Raw genomic sequence first — 24,361 nt, 5'->3', positions numbered from 1 at the left:
GGAAGAACAAAGGAATGTCGTTATTGCACAGTACTGAAAATAGGTGGTAATTAATATTTTAAAATGTCACCTTGTGTTTGAGACTAAAGCAAAAACTGTTTGTTACAAAATTTATATTTTGACTAGTGCATTTCCCAGTATAACTTATGTAGATAGTTTGACTGAACGCCATAAGTAGTTGGAATCTCAGGTAGGACATGAGATTTTGTTAGTTTGTCCAGAGTGATGCCCTGATGAATCCCAGAGTGATTCGATCAGTGAGTGGAAAAGTATCTGCAAAGCCCCCTTCGGGAAGTGGTGAGAACGGGGAGAAATTCAGCTTCCTCAAGTTGAATTCTTGATATTCTCACAAGCAGTGTAGACAACCAAAGCTATAGGCAGAGCCCCACGTCTTGGGGTTTCGTTTATATGAACTTAACCCCGCAAAGGATAGGTCAAGTCTACTTAAAATTTAGGCCTAAGATTCACCCCCAAGAGAGCCTCTTTTGTTGCTCAGATGTGGCCCCTCTCTCCAGCCAACACAACAAGCAGTCTCAGCATCCTACCCTTCTCTACATAGGACATGACTCCCAGGGGTGTGGACCTTCCTGGCGACGTGGGACAGAGAGCTTGGAATGAGCGAAGACTTAGCATCAAGGGATTGAGAAAAACCCTAGAATGAGCTGAGACTTAGCATCAAGGGATTGAGAAAACCTTCTCAACCAAAAGGGGGAAGAGGGAAATGAGACAAAGTGTCAATGGCTGAGAGATTCCAAACAGAGTCGAGAGGTTATCCTGCAGGTGATTCTTATGCATCAAGTAGATATCATCTTGTTATTCAAGATGTAATGGAGAGGCTGGAGGGAACTGCCTGAAAATGTAGAGCTGTGTTTCAGTAGCCGTGTTTCTTGAGAATGATTGAATAATGATACAGCGGTAACAATGTGACTGTGTGATTGTGAAAACCTTGTGTCTGATGCTCCTTTTATCTACCTTGTCAATAGACAAGTAGAACATATGGAATACAAATAAATAATAGGGGGAACAAATGCTAAAATAAATTTAGTTTGAAATGCTAGTGATCACTGAAAGCGTGGGGTAAGGGGTATGATAGGTATAATCTTTTTCTTTTTTTTTTCTCTCTTTCCTGTGTTTTATTCTTTGTCTTTTTGTTTCTTTTTCTGAATTAATGTAAATGTTCTAAGAAATGATGAATATGCAACTAGGTGATGATACTGTGAATTACTGATTGTGTATGTTGTCTTATTTTGTTTCTTATTTTTTTAATTAATAAATAAATTAGAAAACAAAACAAAAAACTTCATCTTCCCTTGTTAAAATCCTTAAAAACCTTATATCCCCTAAACTCAAGGAGACAGATTTTAGTCCACTAGGTTATCTGCTCTCCTACTTGTGCCTATTAATAAACTCTTGCTTTGAAAGAGAGAGAGAGAAAGAAGAGAAAAGTCAAAATATGATCACAATAGTTCCATCTCCCTACCTCATATTAGTGACAGACCCTTTCAATATGAAAAATTTAGAATGGCCATAGCCCAAACACCCGTGAAGAGAAGGGGATGGAAAGCTCAAAGGTGACGGTGCAGTTATACAGAGAAGATAGGATTTAACAAATGAATATGAATGCTGAATCATTAAATTGACATCTTTTAGTCTCCAGTATTTTAGAGCAGCTAGAAAAACCTAAAATTGCGAAACTGTAACCCATGTCAAAGTCTGAAATGTGTTCTACAACTAATTGTGATGCTGTGCTTTGAAATTGATAGCTTTTTTGTATACATGTTGTTTTTTGCAAAAAAAGGAAAAAAGTGGATTGTGATGATAAAGTCCTCTAGCCTCCTATATTCTGGAGCAGCTACAAGGAAAAATATGAGAGGATCGTATGGTAGCCTATGACAAACTCTGGGATATGTCCTGTAACTACTTGTTGAAGGGTGCTTTGTAAACTATTGCTTTTTTATTTCTTTGCTTTGTATATATGTTATATGATACAATAAAAAAGTTAAAAATATTAAAAAAGGAAGAATTAGAGAATATGCCTTTTCTGTTGTACATATCAGTTTCAAACCAGCACAACATATTTTTCCATCCTTTCACTTTCAATCTGTTTGTATCCTTGGGTCTAAGATGCATCGCTTGTAAACAGCATGTAGATGAATTATACTTTCTAATCCATTCTGCTAATCTGTATGTTTTAATTGGCAAGTTTATCCCATTAATGTTCAAAATTATTGCTCTAAAAGCAATTCTTGAATCTGCTATCTAATCATTAGTTTTATTTTTCACATTTATATATTCATTTCCCTCTCTTTTTGTCATTTGATTTACCCTTACTGGTACTTTTCAATTGTGTTCTCTCCTGGAATTCTCCCCCTTTATTTCTTTTGTAGCTGACAGAACTCCCTTTAGTATTTCTCATAGGATAGGACTCTTTTTTTTTTTTTTTAATTTTGTAATGCAGTTTCTTGATATATATTATATATTCACATACCATATAACCATCCAAAGTATACAATCAGTGGTTCACAGTGTCATCATATAGCTGTGTATTCATCATCACAAAAGATTTTTGAACTTTTTCATTACTCCAAAAAAAATAAAATGAGAATAGAAGTAAATAGTAGAAAACACCTAAAACATCTGATACGTTGTGGTCTCTATTATTTATTTTTTTGTCTTTTTGTTTTCTTTCTCATCTGTCCATACGCTGGGTAAATAGAGTGTCAGTGACAAGATTTTCATAATTACATGTCACACTTTAAAGGCTCAATAGTTATCCAGACATCTTCAAGAATCAAAGATAATGGATTGCAGTTCAACAGTTTCAGGTATTTCCCTCTGGTTACTCCAATACACCAATAACTGAGAAGGAATATCTAAGTACTGCATAAGAAAAACCTCCAGAAAGACCTCTTGACTCTATTTGAAATCTCTCAGGCACTGAAACTTTATTGTGTTCTATTTCTTTCCCCCCTTTTGGTCAAGAAGTCATTCTCAATTCCATGATGCCACGGCCTGGCTCATTGAGGGGAGTATCATGTCCCATGATGCCAGGGAGATTTACACCCTTGGGAGTCATATCCCACCAAGGGGGGAGAGCAGTGAGTTCACCTGCTGAGTTGGCTTAGAGAGAGGCCACATCTGAGCAACAAAAGAGGTTTACTGGCAGCTGACTCTTACGCATAATCATAAGTAGGCTTAGTTTCTCCTTTGAAGGAAAAAGTTTTATAAGGGGAAGTCCTAAGATTGAGGATGTGTCCCATCGACTTGGCTGTCCGCAATGCTTGCAAAAGTGTCAGTCTTCCCCAAATGCGAAAGTTTAATGTTTTTACCTTTTTCCCAGTCCCTTGGGGACTTTGCAAATACTTCTTTTATCTTATGCCCAAATTACTCTGGGATGTATCAAGACCTCACACTAACCTGTACAGACCAATAGATTCATTCCTTGTTCAAGGTTCCATATAGTTATAGTTTCAAGTAGTTGACCACACAAGTTAGATTAGATATTGTGCAACTGAAAATATAAATTCTGCACCAAAAAATCATCTCTTCCTTTGGTCTCACACAGAAGTTGAAGTTTTAATATGCAGTCAATATCATCCTTTACGTTGTATTCTGATTTACCTTAGTCCTACCCATATCAGCTTTATTCATATCTCTAATTGAATTCTTGTCAATTTTTCAGTATATTTAACTGTTGCTGTATGGGGTAATGCTGACTTTCATAGCTGCAGCACTCTAGCTCTGAGTCTCAGGTGTCACCCAGATACTTGAAGTTTCAGGGAATGACTGGGTTAAACACAGAGAGCTCAGCGTCTCAGAATTTAGAAATATCGGTTACCACTTTGGTACAGATGTGACTGCTGTAGGAGTTTATAATGTAGGAACAACCTGAGCTGGTCTCCACCCACCCCCCACCCACCTTTATGGAGGGGAAGATAACCCCTTTAGGGAATTATCTCCTTCACCTGACTCCTTACTTTGTCTCTCAGACCTATCTTAACTACCCTTGCCTGGGTCAGGGCTGACATTTAAAAATGCCTGAGACTTTCTTTAATGAGCTACTTAGAATTGTTTAGAAAAAAAGGAAAAGAAGGAAATCCCTTTAAAGAACCAATTTCCACCCCCCAAGTTTTAGGGCAGGACTCTTGTTGACTAGGTCTCTTAGTCTTTGTTCATCTGAAGATTTTAATCTTTCCCTCAATTTTGAAGTACAACTTGGCTGGATAAAGTATTCTTAGCTGGAAGCCTTTCTCATTCAGGATCTTAAATATATCACACAACTGCTGTCTTTCCTCCTTGGTGCTTGTTGAGTAGTCCAAACTCAGTCTTATGTGGTTTCCTTTGTCTGTAGCAGATCACTTTTCTTGTCTGCTCAGGACTTTCTGCTTCTCTTCGACATTTGACAGTCTGATTACTATGAGCCTTGGAATATTTGGATTTATTCCATTTGGGGCACATTGAGCCTCTTCGATTTGTCTATTTCTGTCTTTTATAAGGGTTGGGAAGTTTTCTCCAATTATCTCTTCAGCTAATCTTCCCAGCCCTTATCTCTTCTCCTTCTGGAATGATCCTTATATTAGTGAGCCTTTTGTTGTTCATCATTTCCCTGAGATCCAGTTCTATTTTTTCTATCTTTCTTGCCATTTGTTCTGTTCTGCATTCTAGTTCAATTATTCTTTCTTCTGGCTCACTTATTCTTCCTTCTGCTTCTTCAAATGTGCAATTATGTGTCTCTATTTTATTTCTAATTTGTTCTACCGTAGATTTCATCTCTTTGAGAGGTGATATTTTTCTATTTAATCTTTCAAATTCTTTAATTTTTAAATAAAAAAAATGACAAACACAAACATTCTTTATAAAATTCTTTTTAATACTCTTCTAGTGCCTTCTTGATATCCTTTGTTTCCTTATAATTATCCTAGAGTATTTATTCCATATTCTGTGTCTCCTGCAGTGTTTTGATTTAGTCATTTAGCTGGGCCATTTCTACTTGGATCTTCATATGCTTTGTAATTTTCTGTGGCATTTGGGGCATTTGATTACCTTAGTAAGATTATTTTACATGTTGGTTTCCTTTATTTGTCTGAAGTCTTGTATTTGCTTGAATCTCTTGTACGGAGTGTAATTCTATTCAAGGATGTATTAAAAACTAGGTGGAAAAGATGCACAGATGGTTCAACAGAATGCCTGCCTCCCACATGGGAGACCAACATTCAACTTCCATCCTATGCACACACAAAAAAATTAAAACAATAACAACAACTTGCAGGTCTTTTAAAAACTAGGCATGAAAGTGTTAACAGGTGGTTTAGTTGTAAAAAACTTGCCTGTCATGCAGGAGGTCTGGGTTCAACTCCTGCCCCATGCACCAGAAAAAAGAAAAGACAATTTTAAAAACTTGAGGGGTATGATGGTTAGGTTCTGGTGTCAACTTGACCAGGTAATGGTGCCCAGTTGTCTAGTCAGGCATGGATATTTCGTGGTTGGTTGATAAACTAGACGGCCGGTTTATTAAATTATCAGTCAGTTGATTGCGGCTGTGACTGATTCCATGTACAATCAACTAAGGGCGTGCCCCTCATAATGAGATAATCTAATCAGCTCGATTTGATTCAATCTGTTGAAGACTTTTAAGGGTGAAGAGAGAATTTTCTCTCCTTTTTTTTTTTTTGCATGGGCAGACATTGGGAATTGAACCTGGGTCTTGGGCATGACAGGTGAGAACTCTACCTGCTGAGCCACTGTGTCCTGCCCTTTTCTCTGCTTTTTAAGGCAAGAAGCCTCTCCTGAGGAGTGCATTGAGACCTTTCATTGGAGTTGCCTGTCTCGCAGTTGCCGATCGGGGACTCTTGCATTCCCATGGTTGCATGAGCACTTTTATAAATCTTACATTTACCAATATCTTCTTTTCGTTCTGTTTCTCTAGATAACCCTAAGTAATATGTAGTCTTTTAAAAACTAGGTAGAAAAAGGTACAGAGTTGGTTTACCATAGAAAGCCCGCCTGTTATGCAGGAGACTTGGGTTCGACTACTGGTCCATGTACCAAAAAAAAAGAAACATGACAGGACATGGCTTGGCTCGCTTCCTTGGCCTGCCTGTCTGTCCATGCACCCACAAGATCCTTGGGCCTCATTAGGTAAAGGGGAGTAGGAGCAGGACTGAGCCCCTATGAGTCTTCCTTACCAGCTGCTCATCAGTTCGACTTTGCTCGGCCTCTCTCACTCCTTCCCAAAGGAGGATTCCCAGTCTCTGCCCAAACCAGGTACCCAAGGCAGTTTGCCTCAGGGCTGGGGAGCAGGTGCCATGTACCAACCCAGCAATCCCTGCCCACAGGAGAAGCAAATCCGTTGCTCTCCGGGCTTCTTGCCATAACTCCTGGCCATGGAGCTGTGAGGGAAGATCTCATAGCTCCTGTGAGGGAGTTCAGGAAGATTTCACACTCCTGTGAGGGAGTGCAGGAAGATCTCACAGCTCCTGTGAGGGAGTGTAGGAGCGTGCTGCTGCCTCAGGACCCACGCTTCCCCATGCGCCACCCACCCCTGGTGGGCTCGTGACTGTGGACACTCAACCCGTTCTCTGTCTTAGCCTCTCTGCTTCAACTGCAGTCCTGTTTATTTATTTATTATTATTATTGTTTTTTATTTTCAAATTTTTTTGTATTTTTCTTCTTTTTATTTTATTGATCCTCTGTCTAGATGTTCAGTCCACTGATGAGAGTGGGGAATTGAAGTCTCCAACTATTATGGTAGACGTGTCTATTTCCCTTTTCAGTATTTGCAGTGTATTCCTCACGTATTTTGGGGCATTCTGGTTCGGTGCATAAATATTTATGATTGTTATGTCTTCTTGTTGAATTGTTCCTTTTATTAGTAGATAGTATCCTTCTTTGTCTTTTTTAACTGTTTTACATTTGAAGTCTAATTTGTTGAATATTACTATAGCTACTCCTGCTCTTTTCTGGTTGTTATTTGCATGAAATATCTTTTCCCAACCTTTCACTTTCAACCTATGTTTATCTTTGGGTCTAAGATGTGTTTCCTGTAGACAGCATATAGAAGAATCCTGTTTTTTAATCCATTCTGCCAGTCTATGTCTTTGATTGGGGAATTCAGTCCATTAACATTTAGTGTTATTACTGTTTGGGTAATACTTTCCTCTACCATTTTGCCTTTTGTATTTTATATATCATATTTAACTTTCCTTCTCTCTACACTCTTCTCCACACCTCTCTCTTCTGTCTTTTCGTATCTGTCTCTAGTGCTCTCTTTAGTATTTCTTGCAGAGCTGGTCTCTTGGTCACAAATTCTTTCAGTGACTTTTTGTCTGAAAATGTTTTAATTTCTCCCTCATTTTTGAAGGACAGTTTTGCTGGGTATAGAATTCTTGATTGGCAGTTTTTCTCTTTTAGTAATTTGAATATATCATTCCACTCTCTTCTTGCCTCCATGGTTTCTGCTGAGAAATCTACACATAGTCTTATTGGGTTTCCCTTGTATGTGATGGATTGTTTTTCTCTTGCTACTTTCAAGATCCTCTCCTTCTCTTTGACCTCTGACATTCTGACTAGTAAGTATCTTGGAGAACGCCTATTTGGATCTGTTCTCTTTGGGGTGCACTGCACTTCTTGGATCTGTAATTTTAGGTCTTTCATAAGAGTTGGGAAATTTTCAGTGATAATTTCTTCCATTAGTTTTTCTCCTCCTTTTCCTTTCTCTTCTCCTTCTAGGACCCCCACAACACATATATTTGTGTGCTTCATATTAGCATTCAATTCCCTGAACCCCTGCTCAAATTTTTCCATTATTTTCCCTATAGTTTCTGTTTCTTTTTGGATTTCAGATGTTCCATCCTCCAGTTCAGTAATTCTAACCTCTGTTTCTTGAAATCTACCATTGTAGGTTTCATTGTTTTTTTCATCTCTTCTACTGTGTCTTTCATTCCCATAAGTTCTGTGATTTGTTTTTTCAGACTTTCCATTTCTTCTTTTTGTTCATTCCTTGCCTTCTTCATGTTCTCCCTCAATTTATTGATTTCGTTTTTGAAGAGGTTTTCCATTTCTGTTCGTATATTCAGAATTAGTTGTCTCACCTCCTGTATCTCATTTGAACTATTGGTTTGTTCGTTTGACTGGGCCATATCTTCAATTTTCCTGGTGTGATTTGTTATTTTTTGCTGGTGTCTGGACATTTAATTACCTTAATTAGTTTATTCTGGATATTGCTTTCACTTATCTTACCTAGGGTTTTCTTGCTAGATGAGTTTGTTGTCTATCTGTTCATTGACCTTCAGTTCAGCTTTTTCTGGGCCTCTAGCTTAAGTTTTGTTTAACAGAGGGTAAATTTTCAGTTCTTATTTTCTTGTTTCTTGTCCTGCTTATAAGGTGCCTTTTCCCTCCCTACCCTTAGGAGGGTCTACATAGGTATTGCAGACTCCAGCCAGGTTTTCCCGGACTAAGCTGGCCTCCTTTTGGGGGGAAGGAATCATCTGCGTCAGTTTTCCCTGTGTGTGAGACCCAGCAGGTTGAAAAACTTTCCTGTGAAGTCTCTGGGCTCTGTTTTTCTTATCCTGCCCAGTATGTGGCGCTTGTCTGTCTGCAGGTCCCACCAGCAAAAGATGTTGTGGCTCCTTTAACTTTCGAAGGCTCTCTCTGCTGGGGGCGTGGTGGAGACAGAGGAAAGGTTGTAGGCTGGTTTTAATGGCTTCAAATTGCCAAGCCCTGGGGTCTGAATTCCTTGAGAGAGGGATTCCACCTGAGTTGCGTTTCACCCCTCCCGTGGGGAAGGTTCAAGTGGTAGAGAGCCCTGAAAGCAGCCTGTTTCTGCGTTTGGGGCAGTTGCCGCCTGTGTAATCCTGGCGCTGAATCCAGAGGCAACCAAGGCTCTGTAGAAACAGCCGCAGAAGGCTCTGTTTCGCCCCCTTTCCTCTTTTTCAGTTAGCCCAATAGGCGACTTCCGCCTTGATCAGTTTCGCCTGAGCTGGGGGCCTATTTTTAGTAGTCAGAATTTGTTTATTAATGCCACTGTTGGTGTTTGGTTGGACTCAGTCCCTGCTACTGTTGGAGACTCTTTCCTTTCCCTCCGGGAAGCCGCCTGTTGGGGGAGGGATGCCGGCCGCCGGCCGCTGCGGCTTGGGGAACTCACTGTTCTGGAGACTCGCAGCCGGTCTGGGAAGCCGCCTGTGGGGGAGGGGCGCCGGCCGCTGGCCGCTGTGGCTTGGTGAACTGTGTGCGGCCCAGGGAGCTCACTGTTCCGGAGACTCGCAGCCAGTCCAGCTGGTCCAGACTGGGGTACGCTGTGTGTCCAGTCTCTGTCATGGCTCCAGGAGCTGTTCTGTACTGTTTCTGGTTATTTAGTAGTTGCTCTGGAGGACGAACTAAAACGCGTGCACCTTACTAAGCTGCCATCTTGGCCCCCCTCCTCTTCTTTTTATTTTAAACCTATTCTTATTGTTCCACGGGACTTGGTTGAAGTCAGCCCACCCTACTCCGCCATCTTCCTGGAAGTCCATTCCTTGGGTTTTGTCCCTGGTAACAGCTTTTCTTTCCTAACTTATTCTTGCTGAGTAAGCTAGTTCACATCTGTGGCTTCTATATAATAATGTCTCCCACATTTGCTTAGATCTTTTTCCTGTGATTCATTTTCCATGTCTAGCTGCTTGATGGAAGTCTTTTTGAGTAACCCATAGACATCTCAAGCTTTATGTGTCTAAAGTATAACTCATTTCCCTCTACCTGCTAACTTATTCCAGTTTCATTTGTTGGTGCTATCATGCAAGTCATAAACTTTGCTTTCTTCTCCTTAACCCTCTATCCACTCAGTCATGAAGTTCTACCAATTTTATCTTTTAAATATTTCTTGAATTCATAGATCCATCTTTCATTGTCTTACTTCAGATATCATCATCTCTTCCCTGGACTGTAGTTACAGCTTCAGAATTAGTCTTCTGTCTTATCTATCAGGTTAATCTCCTGAACAACTTCCTGAGTAGCCTCTCTGAAATACTAATCTAATCAGCAACTTTGACTTCCATGTAATTTTAGTTATTAAATTCATGCTCTTTTATTTCTTGTTTTGGCACTTTGTCTTATATTCTCTCTTCTACCTGGAAAGTTTATCTTACACCAGGGAATAGTAGCAATAATAGTAATAGTAAACATTTATATTGTGCTTAACCATGGATCAGGTGCTGTTATAAGCGTGTATATATTCATTTCATCCTCACAACAGTCCTCTGAGATAGACACTGAAATTATTTCCATTTAGAGTTGAGGAAATGAAGGAACAGAAGTTATTAGTTTCCCTAAGTCAGACCATTAACAAATGGCTAAGTCCAGGTTTGAACGGATGCTTGATTCTTTGCTCTCAGCCTCTTTTATGTATTTTCTCTCCCAACCTCCCTCATTCTCTCCACTTCCCCTATTCCAAAGGGCAGTTATCCCCTCTTTACTTCTGAAAAATCTCATGCTTGTTAAATAACTGAGCAGTCCTCTGGGATCCAGAGGGTTGATTATTCTATTTAAATTATATTTTGTGAAATACTCCCTAACTGTATAATGTTTATCACAGGTAGAATGAAGTCTGTCTTGTTGCCCTGCATTCAAGTTTCGTCCACTATGATGAGGGTAAATAATGGTATCTAGAAGTTTATAAGAAATACCTGGCAAAGCTAAGTGCCATTTTGTTGGTAATGGCAGTAATAGCAGTTACCATTTGTTAGGATAGGTCTATTCAAATGAAAGTACAAAGCACCTTTCAAAGTCACATAAAAATAGTTTGGGGATTATATGCTAGTTGAGATTATCGCATTGCTGTCCTGCATTCATTAGGTGCTGAATGAGTTTATTTCTTTTCTTTCCAGAAAGATGTAATTAGAACAAGGAAAAGTCAATCATATTGCATCTTGGATTTGTTTAGTGCTTTTGTACTTTTTATAAGTACTCTATTTTGTTTTATAACACCATCCCTATGAAGTGAATAAGTAGAACATATAGTATGTATATTTTTCTGCTGAGGAAATGGTGTCAGAGGCATCTTACTTGCCTGAAGTCCCATAGCAAGTCTCCATGGAGACTGAATACAGCAACTTGGAATTCCAGCTTGCAACCCATTGTGTATTTTTATAATCACGTCTTCATTCTCTGGTAATATTAAATAGTTTCTTTTATGGTAATGTTCTTAGGATAACTGCATTGTTTACTGACTTAACTCAGGTAGTTATAGGAACCAGTTTCTCTGTATAATAGCATTTTAAAAATAGGTGGTGATGATTTCCATTTAAATCAACCAGCACTGTACCTTTGTAGAGGGTCTGCTGTCATCTTCCTGATACTATTACAACATCCTTTATCATAAAAGGAATTTTGAACCATGAAACAGTGTTACAAATAAAATATATTAATAGAATTTTTCTGGCACTTTGAAGAAAAGCAGTACAAGTAAAAACATGCAAAACTTTTTAGTGGTCTCCATGCAAATTTTTCTTATCACATCTTCCTTACCCTTCATTGATTGGAATAGAATTTGAGAGTTGAAAGGTCTTTAATATATTCATCCTCCCCATTTTACAGATGAGGAAACGTGTGGTTTTAAAAACAGGCTTATCTAAGGCTATCTAACTGGTCCGTGATAATGAGGGAGCTGGAACTGAGGTTTCCTGAGTGGTATTTACAATAAACTATGCTCCTTCCTTAGTTAATGCTGTGGTTAAACTGAGAGCCAAGTTAAGTGAAAACATAAAGGAGTCATTAAAAGGAAAATCAGTCTTAAACTATAGTAAGAGACCTGTTGTGCTGGTTTGAAATGATGTATGGACCCTAGAAAAGCTATGTTTTAATCCTAATCCCACTTTACTAAAAGGCAGCCGTTTCTTCTAATCCCTATTCAGTACTGAATGCTTGAAACGGTAATTAGATCATCTCTGCGGAAATGTGATTTAATCAAGAATGGTTGTTAAACTGGGTTAGCTAGAGGCATGTCTCCACCCATTTAGGTGGGTCATGAGAAGGTTCTGGAGTCCTATAAAAGAGGAAACATTTTGGAGAATGAAGGAGATTCAGATAGAGCAGAGAAGAATGACATAGCCACAGAAGCCAAGAGCCCACAAGCCAGTGACCTTTGGAGATGAAGAAGGAAAATGCCTCCTGAGGAGCTTCATGAAACAGGAAGCCAGGAGAGAAAGCTAGCAGATGATGCCTTGCTCACCATGTGCCCTTCCAGCCAACAGAGAAACTGACTGGGTTTGCCATGTGCCTTCTCATTTGAGAGGGAAACCCTGAACTTCATCGGCCTTCTTGAATCAAGGTATCTTTCCCTGGATATCTTTGATTGGACATTTCTTTAGACCTGTTGTAATTGGGAAATTATCTTGGCCTTAGAACTGTAAACTTGCAACTTACTAAATTCCCCTTTTAAAAGGCAACTTATTAAATTCCCCTTTTAAAAGCCGTTCCATTTCTGGTGTATTGCATGTCCAGCAGTTAGCAAACTAGAATACCTGTCTACTGAACCAGCACCGTAGGGGCCTTCTTTTGGAAAACCATGATACAACCTCTTGGAATAAGAAAAATTCATTTCTTATGTAAGAAAGTTCCATGCTAAACTCTTACTGGATACCAGTCACACTTTACTAAAAATTGGTAGCTCAGGGGTGAATAAGATAGTGTCCTTAAGAAGCTTAGGATTTAGAAGAGGAAACCAATATTATAAACATATTATTTTAAAAACATTTTAAAAACAGTGTGATTAACTTGTTCATTCATTCATTAATTCATGTAATAGTTAACATAGCTACCAGAGAGAACTTTTTAAAATGTTAGATCGTATTACTACTCTTCTCACAATCTTTCAGTGACTCCCCATTTCACTTAGAGTAAAAACCAAAGTCCTCACAATGACCTTCAAGGCCCTACATGATTTGCCCTGCTCTTCCAGACCTTATCTTTTACTAACATCTCGCTTGTACTCTGGCAACATTGGCCTCCTTGCTGCTTCTTGAACAAAGTCAGGCATGGCCCACCTGCTTGGTGATAATACTTTCCTTAGATATCTATGTGACCTGTCCCTCAGATACATGTAACCTTCTCAGTGAGGCATTCCTGACTATTTACCATTGTAACCTGTGCTACCCAGCGTGCCCCATTTCTCTTCTCTGCTTTATTTTTCTCCGGTGCACTTATAACTTATTATATAATTTATTTCTCGCTCTTTTTTGGTTAGTTCTGTTTCCCTCCATTAAAATGTGAGCTCCTCAAGGGCAAGGATTTCTTTCTACTTTGTTTTCTGCTGTACACCCACATCTAGAACAGTGCCTTGGTACATAGTAGGCATTTAATAAATATTTGTTGAATGAATAAATTCAACAGTGCCTATTAGTAACAGGCAATGTGGTGGTTTAATTATTTCAGAGAAGTAGGGACAAAGCAAAGTGCAATGAAAACACAAAGGAGGAAACAGCTAATATAGTCTATGGAATTCATTAGGGAGCTTCACCAGAAGAATTGACCATTGAGCTGGATTTTGAAGAATGAATATAAGGTAGCCAAATGACAAAGGGTGGACAAGATTTTCAAACCAAGGGATAAGTTTGAGGAAAGGCATCTTATCTTTATGGTAGTAATTTGGGTTATCTTTCTCTTTTGGGTAACTTAAAATTTCAGAAAACAGATGCTAGAATTTGAACTTTGTTTTAGTACTTAAGAAGGTTTGAGCATAGATTTGAGTCTGTAGTATTATTTTAGTCTAAATGAAAATTCTGAGGAAGTAGGGAAATACCAAAAACTGGTGGCTTCAAACAACACCATATTGGAGGGTTTCTCAACTTTGGCACTATTGATATTTTTATAATGCTTTGTTCTGGCGATTTTATTGTGCATTGTAGGATGTTTTACAGCATCCCTGGCATCTACCAACTCCATGCTAGTGGTACCCCTCCCTTGGCTGTGAAAACTAGAAACGTCTAGACATTACCAAATGTCTACTGAGGGGCAGAATTGCCCCCAGCTGGGAACTATGCATTACAACCTCTACATTACTATGATAAGGTTTAGGGATTCCCATCTTCAGGACCTTCATAGAGGATTGGAGGAAAGAGGTATCTGTAGGTTAACAAATAACCACATTCTTGAATCTAGAATTGGAGAAAAGAAAAATAAATCGGGGGTAGGCCACGGTGACTCAGCAGGCAGAGTTCTCAACTGCCATGCCGGAGACCTGGGTTCGATTCCTGGTGTCTGCTCATGCGAAAAAAAAAAAAAAAAACCCGGGTAGTTCCTTAAAAATGATATTCATATAACTAACTGTAATAATAGAGGTAGAAATAAATTAAAAAAAAAATAGTTTGTGTCCTGGGAATTAAGGGGAGATTTGCAGAAGATGAGATATTTGAGTTGGCATTAGAAGAAAAGATTTGTATTGAAGGAGATGGGCACATCTCTGACAAACAGCCCATTGTCTAAGGCCAGAACATGTTCAGAGTAGTCCTGGAAGTAACATGCCAGAGAGAAAGGTTGGGTAAATGAAACTGGTTTGTAGAGAGCCTTAAGAGTTAGTTGCATGTGATGAGATTTAGGTTTATTTCTCTGAAGTGTACTATATTGGTTTTCTATTTCTGCATAATAAATTACCACAACCTTAGCAGCTTAAAAACAACAAAAATTTATTATCTCACAGTTTCCATGGGCCAGTAATTTGGCATGGCTTCAGCTGGGCCTGCACAGTATCTTACAGGGATGAAATCAAGGTGTCGCCCATCTGTGGCCTTTGGAGGCTTGATAAGGGACAGATCTGTTTCTAAGCTTCCCTCAGATTGTTGGCAGAATTCGTTTCCTTGTAATTGTATGACTGAGGTTCCCATATTCTTGCTTGCTGTTGACTGGGACCACTCTTAGCCCCTAAAGGCTGCTCTCACGTCCTTGCCATGTGTGGCATAGCTGTTTGCTTCTCTCTGGCTTAGAATCTTAGAATTTCTTCAGTCAGCTAGTGTGGAATGTTACATAACATAATATAATCAAGGGTGACTGTCCTGGGTGGGCCACAGTGGCTCAACAGACAAGAATGCTGCCTGCCATGCCAGAGGACCTGCGTTCGATTCCCGGTGCCTGCCTATGTAAACAAAACAAAACAAAACAAACAAACAAAAAAGAGTGACTGTCCCATCACCTTTGCCATATTCTGTTGAATAGATGCAAATCAGGTTCTACCCACACTCCAGGGGAGAGGATCACACAAAGACATGAAGACCAAGACGTAAAAATTTCTGGGGTCATCTTGGAATTCTGTCTTCCATATACACTTTCAGCTCCTGAAGGCAGTGTCCACATCCTTTTCACTTTGGATTTATTATCTCCAGTAGTATAAAGCAAATAGTAGGTGCTTTATAAATATTTGTTGAATGAATAAAATAATTGAATGAGTATTTGGTAAGCAGTTGAGTACTATTTAAGGTTTTAGGTCTGCACTGGTAATTTCACATTGATAAACAGCCTAGTATCTTTGGTGTTATTGATATTCTTCACTTTAAGTAAAACTGTAAACATTTTTACCTGAGTTCTTAAAGTAAAACCAAAAATACCTTCGGTTTCTCACAGGTGTCAATCAGTTACATTATATCAGAAAGAAAATACCTATTGGAAAAATAATTTAGGACTACATTGCACTATATAGCAGATTTCTTGTAGCAGCCAGAAATGTTGGCAGATTTGGAGTTTTGGAGGTGGTAATTGGTTAGCTTGCCTTAAGTTTCACAGCTCTTGCCAGCTAATAAACATTATTTCAAAACATTTTGAGAGTATTAGTTGTTTTATAACAGCTGCATAATAATAGAAATTTTAATATAATTTGCACTTAGAACTCTATATATAGTTTGGCATGATTAATAATTATAGTTGTTCTTCATACTTGTCATGAAAAATAACTACTGAGTAAGATTTAGATTTTGAGTTGTATATAGGTAAAGTGCCATTTATCTTCACAAGGTCAGGTATTTCTGACACCGAAGCCCATGTTTTTCCACTACACCCTTGCTGTTCAAACTTAAGAGTTCTGGAAGTCCCAGTATATGATGGGGGTACTAGAAGCCACAAAATAAGCATTGCAGATCTTCCTGGAGTATCAGGTTTAGTTGCATATTTAAAGGTAAAACATGTTTTTTTCTGTTTAACACAGTTGCATAGTATTATAGGATAGAATGCAAAACATTACTGAATTCTAAAAATAAGTTTCTTACTTATGGCATAGTGTTTTAGGTGTCTCCCCTTAAGTCATCTTATACCTTGAAATGGTCATTCTACTCTGCCCTTCAAATATGTCTGTGAAGTTTGAGAAGCACTGTACTGTACCAGGCTCCCTTTAACTGGATATTGGTGAATGGTGAGATTTAGAGGTTATTTCAGGTGGAGGTTAGTGGTGCAAGGCAAGAAAATCAAGGATCAGAGCCCTTGTGTTGAAGGAGACATTGGATAGGAAAGAAGACCTTGCCACCTTGTAGATTGATAGGGCTGGCTGGTCCCAGATGGCCTCACTTACTGGTCAGGGGCCTCAGTGAGGATAGCTGAAATGATGGCTGATCCTCTCTACATGGTCTTTTCATCCTGAGCTGCTTCATATGATGAGTAAGTGTTCCAAGAAGGCGAGAGAAGAAGCTGCAAATCCTCTTGAGACCTAGGTTCAGAAGTCACTACCTTCTGTTGATCAAAGCAAATCAAATTCATGGGGTGGAAATAGACTCTACCTCTTCATGGGAGGCACTCCAAAGATGTTGTTGTCTTTTAAAAATTCATTGTGTGACCTTGGGCAAGTTGTAACTCCTTTAGGCCTATGTAGATGATACTAGTACCTACCTCCTGGAGTAGTTATAAGGATTAAATGTGTTGTTACATGAAAAGTGAATAATACAATTCATAGTAAGAACTCGGTATGTCATCTGTTAGTATTATGGTTCCCTTTTGTGTTTCTCCCTAAGGAAAATTTAGCTATCCTTGAATGCCGCCTTCTTCCTGAAACCTTCTGTGACTTTCCTGTCTCTTGGAAAACATTGTCTTAGTGTGTCATTTGATGGTTGGAGTATATTGCTTGATGTTACTGTTATATATGTATATAACATAGCTCTTTAGAGGAAGTTTGAAATCCTCTTGCGGGTGCAGGCCAGGCTCCATACAATTTTTTTTTTTAGGATTCCGCATGCCTAGCACAATATTTAGTGAATGAATCATCTATTATTCAAAAGAATATATAAGCATTTCTCTTCTGTTGTAATTTAATCTAATAAGTACTTTTAGTCAAAGTATGGAAATAAAAATGTGAAAGGAAAAACTAAATTCTCCTGATATGTAGTCTCACTGTTTACAGTTTAATGAAATTAGGCACAATCACGTAGAGAAGACTTTAATTTCCTGAGGGAAAAAAAACTTCAGTTTTTGCTAGTAAAAAAAAAATAAATGAAGGTTGGTGGTGCAGTGGAGGCTCAGTGACAAAATTCTCACCTGCCATGCCAGAGACCTGGGTTCAATTCCTGGAGCCTGGCCATGCCAAAAAATATTAATATATAAAAATAAAAGAAGGTTTAATTTAGTTAAATTGGAAAAAATTAGAGAAAGAGATTTAAAAGCATTCAAGTATGTTTTATTTTAATGGTCATGTTCATTATTTTCATATTCCAGGAGGTATGGATTTGGAGTTTCAACTAGACCAAAGAATGTTGAAATATTAATAAAACACGGGTCTGTTCATTTTTATAAATGGAAGACTTTGTATATAATAAAAAGGCTCCCCCCTTATTCTCTAGCTTGGGATCATTCCTTGTTGTGCATAATAAATGAGTACTTCTGTAACACTCTTAAGGAATTCTGTATAGGAATCAGGTTTCACTTGTCTAATGCTAATGGTGTGAAGTTCGGGGTACAGCATGGAAAGGTAAAAAAAAAAAAAAAAGAACTCGCATCTGCTGTTACATGTTGTTAACTCCCTCAGCAGACGGTAAATCATTTCAAGTACAATAATAGTGTGGGAGGTAAATTAACTAACCATTAACAATCTTATAAATACACAATTAAAATGCCAACATTTATATGACACATTGATGGGGCAGCAGTAATTTTTGATTGGGAGTTTGCAGACCTTTGAGAGGCTTCAGGCTGTTGCTTATTCAAACAAATTTTCACACATTGCAGGTGAAGGGGTTTCGAAGTCTGCCTGGCAGAGGGAAATGAATATATAGTATATTTTGAAGCAAGAGGAATTTCCTTTTAACCATTGCCTGGACTTAAACATTTTGTCTTATTGCTTCTATTTCAGGCAAGTACTTAGGTGCCTGGAGGGCTCTCTTGCCTGATGGTGGTGTTTGAAGAAACACAGACTATTTTGGGTATGGACTTTGGCTGAAAAGCTAGCATTTTCAAAAAGATACATAGACCTAACTGGATATTTAAAGTAAACCCTTCTCTGTGGTTTCAGGTCAAGAAGTAAATGATCTCTGAAGTTCCTTTTATGCATGAAATTTTGTGACTTATTTTTTGAATAGACCTAACTGGGTATTTAAAGTAAACCTTTCTCTGTGGTTTCAGGTCAAGAAGTAAATGATTTCTGAAGTTCCTTCCGCGTGTGAAATTCTGTGATTTATTTTTTGAATAGCCATAACATGCATTATATATATTTTTTGCTATTGTACAAATCGTCCTTGCATTAGAGATGGGGAAGTTGAGGATGTTGTATCTTATGTTTTTCTATAAGCCATCACAGATAAAGTTAGTTTTATGCTTGTATGTGTAAAGGTATTGTTAGAACTATACTTGTGTTAGATTTTATACCCATTCTCCCCTCGTCATAACATTCTAAAAATTATTGCAGTGTTTAGGGCATGTTCACCACAGGCAGGTTATATGTGATCATAATGGGTATGAATGGATATGTAAAATGATAACATGTAAATCGCATCTAGAACCACACTTAGCCCACAATAGAAATTCAGTAAATATTTGTTGCATGAATGAATGAAGTAAAATAGATTTTTCACCCAGTACATTAAAAATGACTGTGTCATTTTGGGGCATCTTACTCCCCTTCCACTCCATGTGTATGTCCCATTTGCTTTCTTTCTTTCTTTTCTTTTTTTTTTTTTTTTTAAATATTTTTATTGTAAAAACTTAACATACAAATATGCAAACATATGTAAGGACATGGTGTACAATAAGTGGCTCACAATATCATCACATAGTTGTGTATTCATTACCATGATCATTGTTGCTTTCATTTTTGAGTAAAATAAATCTTTATACTTTTAAGAACATAGGATTAAAAAATGGGAGAAGGAAGCCATGAAAGTAAAACATCTTGGGAGAAGAGACACCATGAGCCTGAGATTATTGTTTACCTGATAATCTAAAGGTATATAATGAGCACACCTATCTCAGCCAGTCAGAAACTGGTGACATCCAAAAAGGCATTCAAGACCTTGAAGAAACAGCATTTGCTATACAGCAGCATTTTTAAACCATGTTCTGCAGAGCATGTTATAGAGTCTATAACAATAGATTGGTGTATTTCAGTGTTCCCAGAGGAAGAATTCTTTAGGGGTCAAATAAGTTTGAGATATATTGCATTTCTAGATTTCCCGCTCTTGGAAATTCACAATATACATGAGTAGTTTTAAAGTCTTGAGAATTCCTATGATTAAATAGCAAGAAGAAAGCCTGTTTAACTTTTCTTAATCTGGTATTCTTAAACATATTTTAGCAGAGAAATGTTTTTGTATGAAACATCGGTTATTACCTTATAAGTCACTAGTGTCCTTTGGAACCCTGTTTAGGAAATACTCCAAAACAATTCCAATGAAAGACCTCAAAGATGTGAGCCAGTGGCAGCTTACTGAGATAAACATATGGTCCAACTTAAAGTGTTATTTAGAATATTTAAGCCATGATATAATTTGGGGGGTGGGCAGATAGTAGATGAGTTATTTAAAATTATTTTGCACCTGTTTTTTAAAAACTGTATTACTCAGATTTTTTAAAAACTATGTTTGACTAAAAATAGCTTTATATTGTTTCAGACAAATTACACATCTTTACTGTAAAAAATAAACAATATAGATGAGTGCTAAGAAGAGAGTGAATCCATACACTCAGAGGTAACATTGTTAAAAGTTTGGTGACTTTATCTTCAGGTATTTCTCTGTACATTTATATGCATAGAAATATGTCTGTGAATAACTTTACATAAATGTGATTGTTACTGTTTATGTTGTTCTGGACTTTGTTTTTTTATTATCTGTGTATTTTGGATATCTTTCCATATAAATGAATACTGATCTACTATGTGTTTTTTTCCTCATGCAAAAACATTTTTTAATTTGTACATTTAGTCACTATCATTGTACACTCTAGGCATTCCTAGATTATACCACCTCAGTCTTTATCGTCTGTCTTTCCTTCTAGTTTCACATGTGTCCCCAGCCCTCCTCCCTCTATCATTCCCACATTCAGCTTCATTTAACGTACTGATATTATTATGCTGCAATCAGGTAGTATTCTGCTATCCAGTTTTGAATTCTGCAATCCATTTTTGAATTTGAACTGAACAATCAGTCCTGTTGCACAATCTGTATCCCTTCAGCTCCAATAATTCAATCTCTGCCCTATTTCTGTCTCCTGGTAACCTCTGTTCTTAACTGAAATTCTCCAAGTTTACTCATTAATGTTAGTTCATATCAGTGAGACCATACAGAATTTGTCCTTTTGTTTCTGGCTAATTTCACTCAGCATAACATCTTCAGGGTCCATCCACATTATTACATGCTTCATGACTTTATTCTGTCTTATAGCTGTGTAATATTCTATCATATATATATATATATATATACACACACCATAATTTGTTTAGCCACTCATCTGTTGATGGACATTTGGGCTGTTTCCATCTCTTAGCAATTGTAAATAATTCTGCTATGAACATCGATGTCCTTGCCCTCATGTCCTCTGAATAGATACCCAGCAATGGTATTGCTGGATCATATGGCAGTTCTATACTTAGCTTCCTGAGGAACCGCCAAAGCCTTCCACAGCTGTTGTACCATTTTACTTTTCACTAGCAGTGGGTAAGTGTGCCTCTTTCTCCACATCCTTTCCAGCACTTGTTGTTTTCCATTTTTTTTGTTTGTTTGTTTTGTTTTGTTTTGATAATGGCCATTCTGGTGGGTGTGAGATAATATCTCATTGTGTGTTTTCTTTTTTTTTTTTTTCTTTTTTGCATGGGCAGACATCAGGAATTGAACCCAGGTCTCAGGCATGGCAGGCAAGAACTCTGCCTGCTGAGTCACCATGGCCCACCTACTCATTGTGGTTTTGATTTGCATTTCCCTAGTAGCCAGGGAAGTTGAGCATCTTTTGATGTGCCTTTTAGCCACTTGTATTTCCTCTTCTGAGAAGTGTCTGTTCATGTCTTTTTGCCCATTTTTTGATTGGGTTGTTTGTCTTTTTGCTGTTGAGTTAACAATCTCTTTATATATTCTAGATACTAGACCTTTATCTGATATGTTATTTCTAAATATTGTTTCCTGTTGTGTAGGGTGTCTTTTTCTTTTCTTCACCAAGTTCTTTGATGCACAAAAGTGTTTAATTTTGAGTTCTCATTTATCTATTTCTTTCTTCAGTGCTCGTGCTTTGGGTGTAAAATCTACCAAACTGCCTCCTATTACAAGTTTTATAAGATATTTCCCTACATTTTCTTCTAAAAGTTTTATGGTCTTCGCTCTAATGTTTAGGTCTTTGATCTATTTTGAGTTAATTTTTGTATAAGGTGTGAGATATGGATCCTCTTTCATTTTTTGCATATGGATATCCAGCTCTTCAAGCACCATTTATTGAAGAGACTGTTGTGTCCCAGGTGAGTTGGCTTGACTGCCTTATCAGAGATCAATTGTCTGTAGATGAGAGGGTCTATATCTGAACCCTCTATTTATTCCATTGGTCACTACGTCTATCTTTATGCCAATATCATGCTGTTTTGACTAATGTAGCGTTGTAATACGCCTTAAAGTCAGATAGTCTGAGATCTCCGATTTCATTTTTCTTTCTCAAAAAATTTTTAGCTATTCAGGGCACCCTGCCCTTCCAAATAAATTTGGTTATTGGTTTTTCTATTTCTGAAAAGTACGTTTTGGGGATTTTAATTGGTATTGGATTGAATCTATAAGTCAATTTAGGTAGAATTGACATCTTAGCTATATTTAGTCTTCCAATCCATGAATACAGTATGCCCTTCTGTTTATTTAGGTCTTCTGTGATTTAGCAATTTCTTAAAGTTTTCTTTGCGTCGGTCTTTTGTATCCTTAGTTAATTTTATTCCTAAATATTTTATTCTTTTGGTTGCAATTATAAATGGAATTTTTTTCTTGATTTCCCCCTCAGAGTGCCCATTACTAGTGTATAGAAACACTACAGATTTTTGAGTTTTGATCTTGTAACCTGCTACTTTGCTGTACTCATTTATTATCTCTAGTAGTTTTGCTGTGGATTTTTCAGGGTTTTCGACATATAGTTTCATTTCATCTGCAAACAGTGAGAGTTTTACTTCTTCCTTTCCAATTTTGTTGCCTTTTTTTTCTTTTTCTTGTCTAACTGCTGTGGCTAGAACCTCCAACATAATGTTGACAAACAGTGGTGACAGTGGACATCCTTGTCTTGTTCCTGATCTTAGGGGGGCAGCTTTCAGTCTTTCCTCACTGAGGATGATGTTAGCTGTCAGTTTTTTATATATTCCCTTTATCATGTTGAGGAAGTTCCCTTTTATTCCTATCCTTTGAAGTATTTTCATCAAGAAAGGGTGTTGAATTTTGTCAAATGCCTTCTCTGCATCAGTCGAGATGATCATGTGGTTTTTCTGCTTTGATTTGTTGATATGGTATATTACATTAATTGATTTTCTTTATTTTATTTTTTTATTTTTTATTTATTTATTTATTTTTATTTTTACATGGGCAGGCACCGGGAATCGAACCCGGGTCCTCTGGCATCACAAGCAAGCATTCTTGCCTGCTGAGCCACCGTGGCCCGCCCTAATTGATTTTCTTATGTTGAACCATCCTTGCATACCTGGGGTGAATCCAAATTGGTCATGGTGTCTAATTCTTTTAATGTGCTGCTGGATTCGATTTGCAAGAATTTTGTTGAGGATTTTTGCATCTATATTCATTAGAAAGATTGGTCTGTAGTTTTCTATTTTTGTAGTATATTTGTCTGTCTTTGGTATGAGGGTGATATTGGCTACATAGAATGAGTTAGGTAGGCTCCCCTCCTCTTCAATTTTTTTGAAGAGTTTGAGCAGGATTGGTGCTAATTCTTTCTTGAATTGTTAGAATTCACATGTTAAGCCATCTGGTCCTAGACTTTTCTTTTCTGAGAGCTTCTTAATGACTGATTTGGTTTTTTTACTTGTTATTGGTGTGGGTATGTCTATCTGTTATGGGCAGACATGTTATTTTTGTCTTTGGAGCAATAAAAATTGTCTAAAATTGAGAGTGATGATAGTTGTACAACTAAGTGAGGATACTGTGAGACATTGATTATTTATTTTGGATAGAATATATGCTATGTGAATATATCTCAACAAATCTGCAGATTCAAAATAAAAAACAAAAAAGTGGAAAGATAAATAGAGATGAATAGGTAGATAGAATGATATGACAAATGTGGCAAAATGTTAAAAGTTGATGGATCTGAATATCTGAATGGGGGTTATGTTGGAGTTCTCTGTATGGGTTTTGTATTATTTTTGCAACTGTCCTTTAAGTTTGAAGTTATTTCAAAATAAAAAAAAGATTTAAATGAAAACAAAAACAAATGCTTCTGGTTTTAAATACTTCTCTGGTTGTATATCTGTGTGAGTCTATGAAAAATTATTTTTACAGGTGAAATTTTAATGCTCCCATTTAATTTTGTTATTTTTTCCGATCAGTTTATTTTAAAAAATAGATTAGCATTAAAGTTTCTAAGGCTAAAATTTTGCACTTAAAATAATCCAATGGTTTGTTTGTATTAGGCCATAAACTCTTTGATTGAGGGATGCCTTACTCAATTTTGCATCCCCCTTTAGCCATAGTGTAAAGTACTCAATGAATTTAAAGGAAAAAAATGAAGATGAATATAATTGACTTGATTAGAGATACTGCCTAAACTTCCTCTTAATCTCGGTATCTTTAAGACCCACTGAAGGATGTCAATAGAATGATTACCAGACAATTTTTTTTTAAAACCTTAGTTAAAGATAACAATTTGTTAAGTAGATTCCATCCCCCCTCCCATGTTCCATTTATAGGAAAAACAAATGATATGATGTTATTGTCTTTCTAAAAAGAAATATCTTCTAGGAGTG

The 24,361-nt window shown here is 37.4% G+C and overlaps 1 protein-coding gene across 10 annotated transcripts in view; it reads left to right on the top strand.

Moving 5' to 3' along the window:
• The window catches only part of MAPKAP1 (MAPK associated protein 1), a 353,385-nt gene that overhangs the window by 25,883 nt on the left and 303,141 nt on the right, over positions 1 to 24,361 (top strand). Inside the window, exons 1-3 of one of the 10 annotated variants that reach the window (XM_077144952.1) lie at positions 17,545 to 18,359; positions 19,277 to 19,378; positions 20,043 to 20,120. The exons of 7 other annotated variants lie outside the window; for them this stretch is intronic. The gene's annotated coding sequence lies outside the window, so the exon portion shown is untranslated. Of the gene's footprint in view, positions 1 to 17,544; positions 18,360 to 19,276; positions 19,379 to 20,042; positions 20,157 to 24,361 lie in introns of those variants that run through there. 2 more of the 10 variants (XM_077144967.1, XM_077144960.1) reach the window with 2 other exon arrangements.

This window comes from Tamandua tetradactyla, chromosome 2 (assembly GCF_023851605.1).
Source record: "Tamandua tetradactyla isolate mTamTet1 chromosome 2, mTamTet1.pri, whole genome shotgun sequence".
NCBI lineage: Eukaryota > Metazoa > Chordata > Mammalia > Pilosa > Myrmecophagidae > Tamandua > Tamandua tetradactyla.
This window is presented reverse-complemented; position numbering and strand designations above follow the sequence as displayed.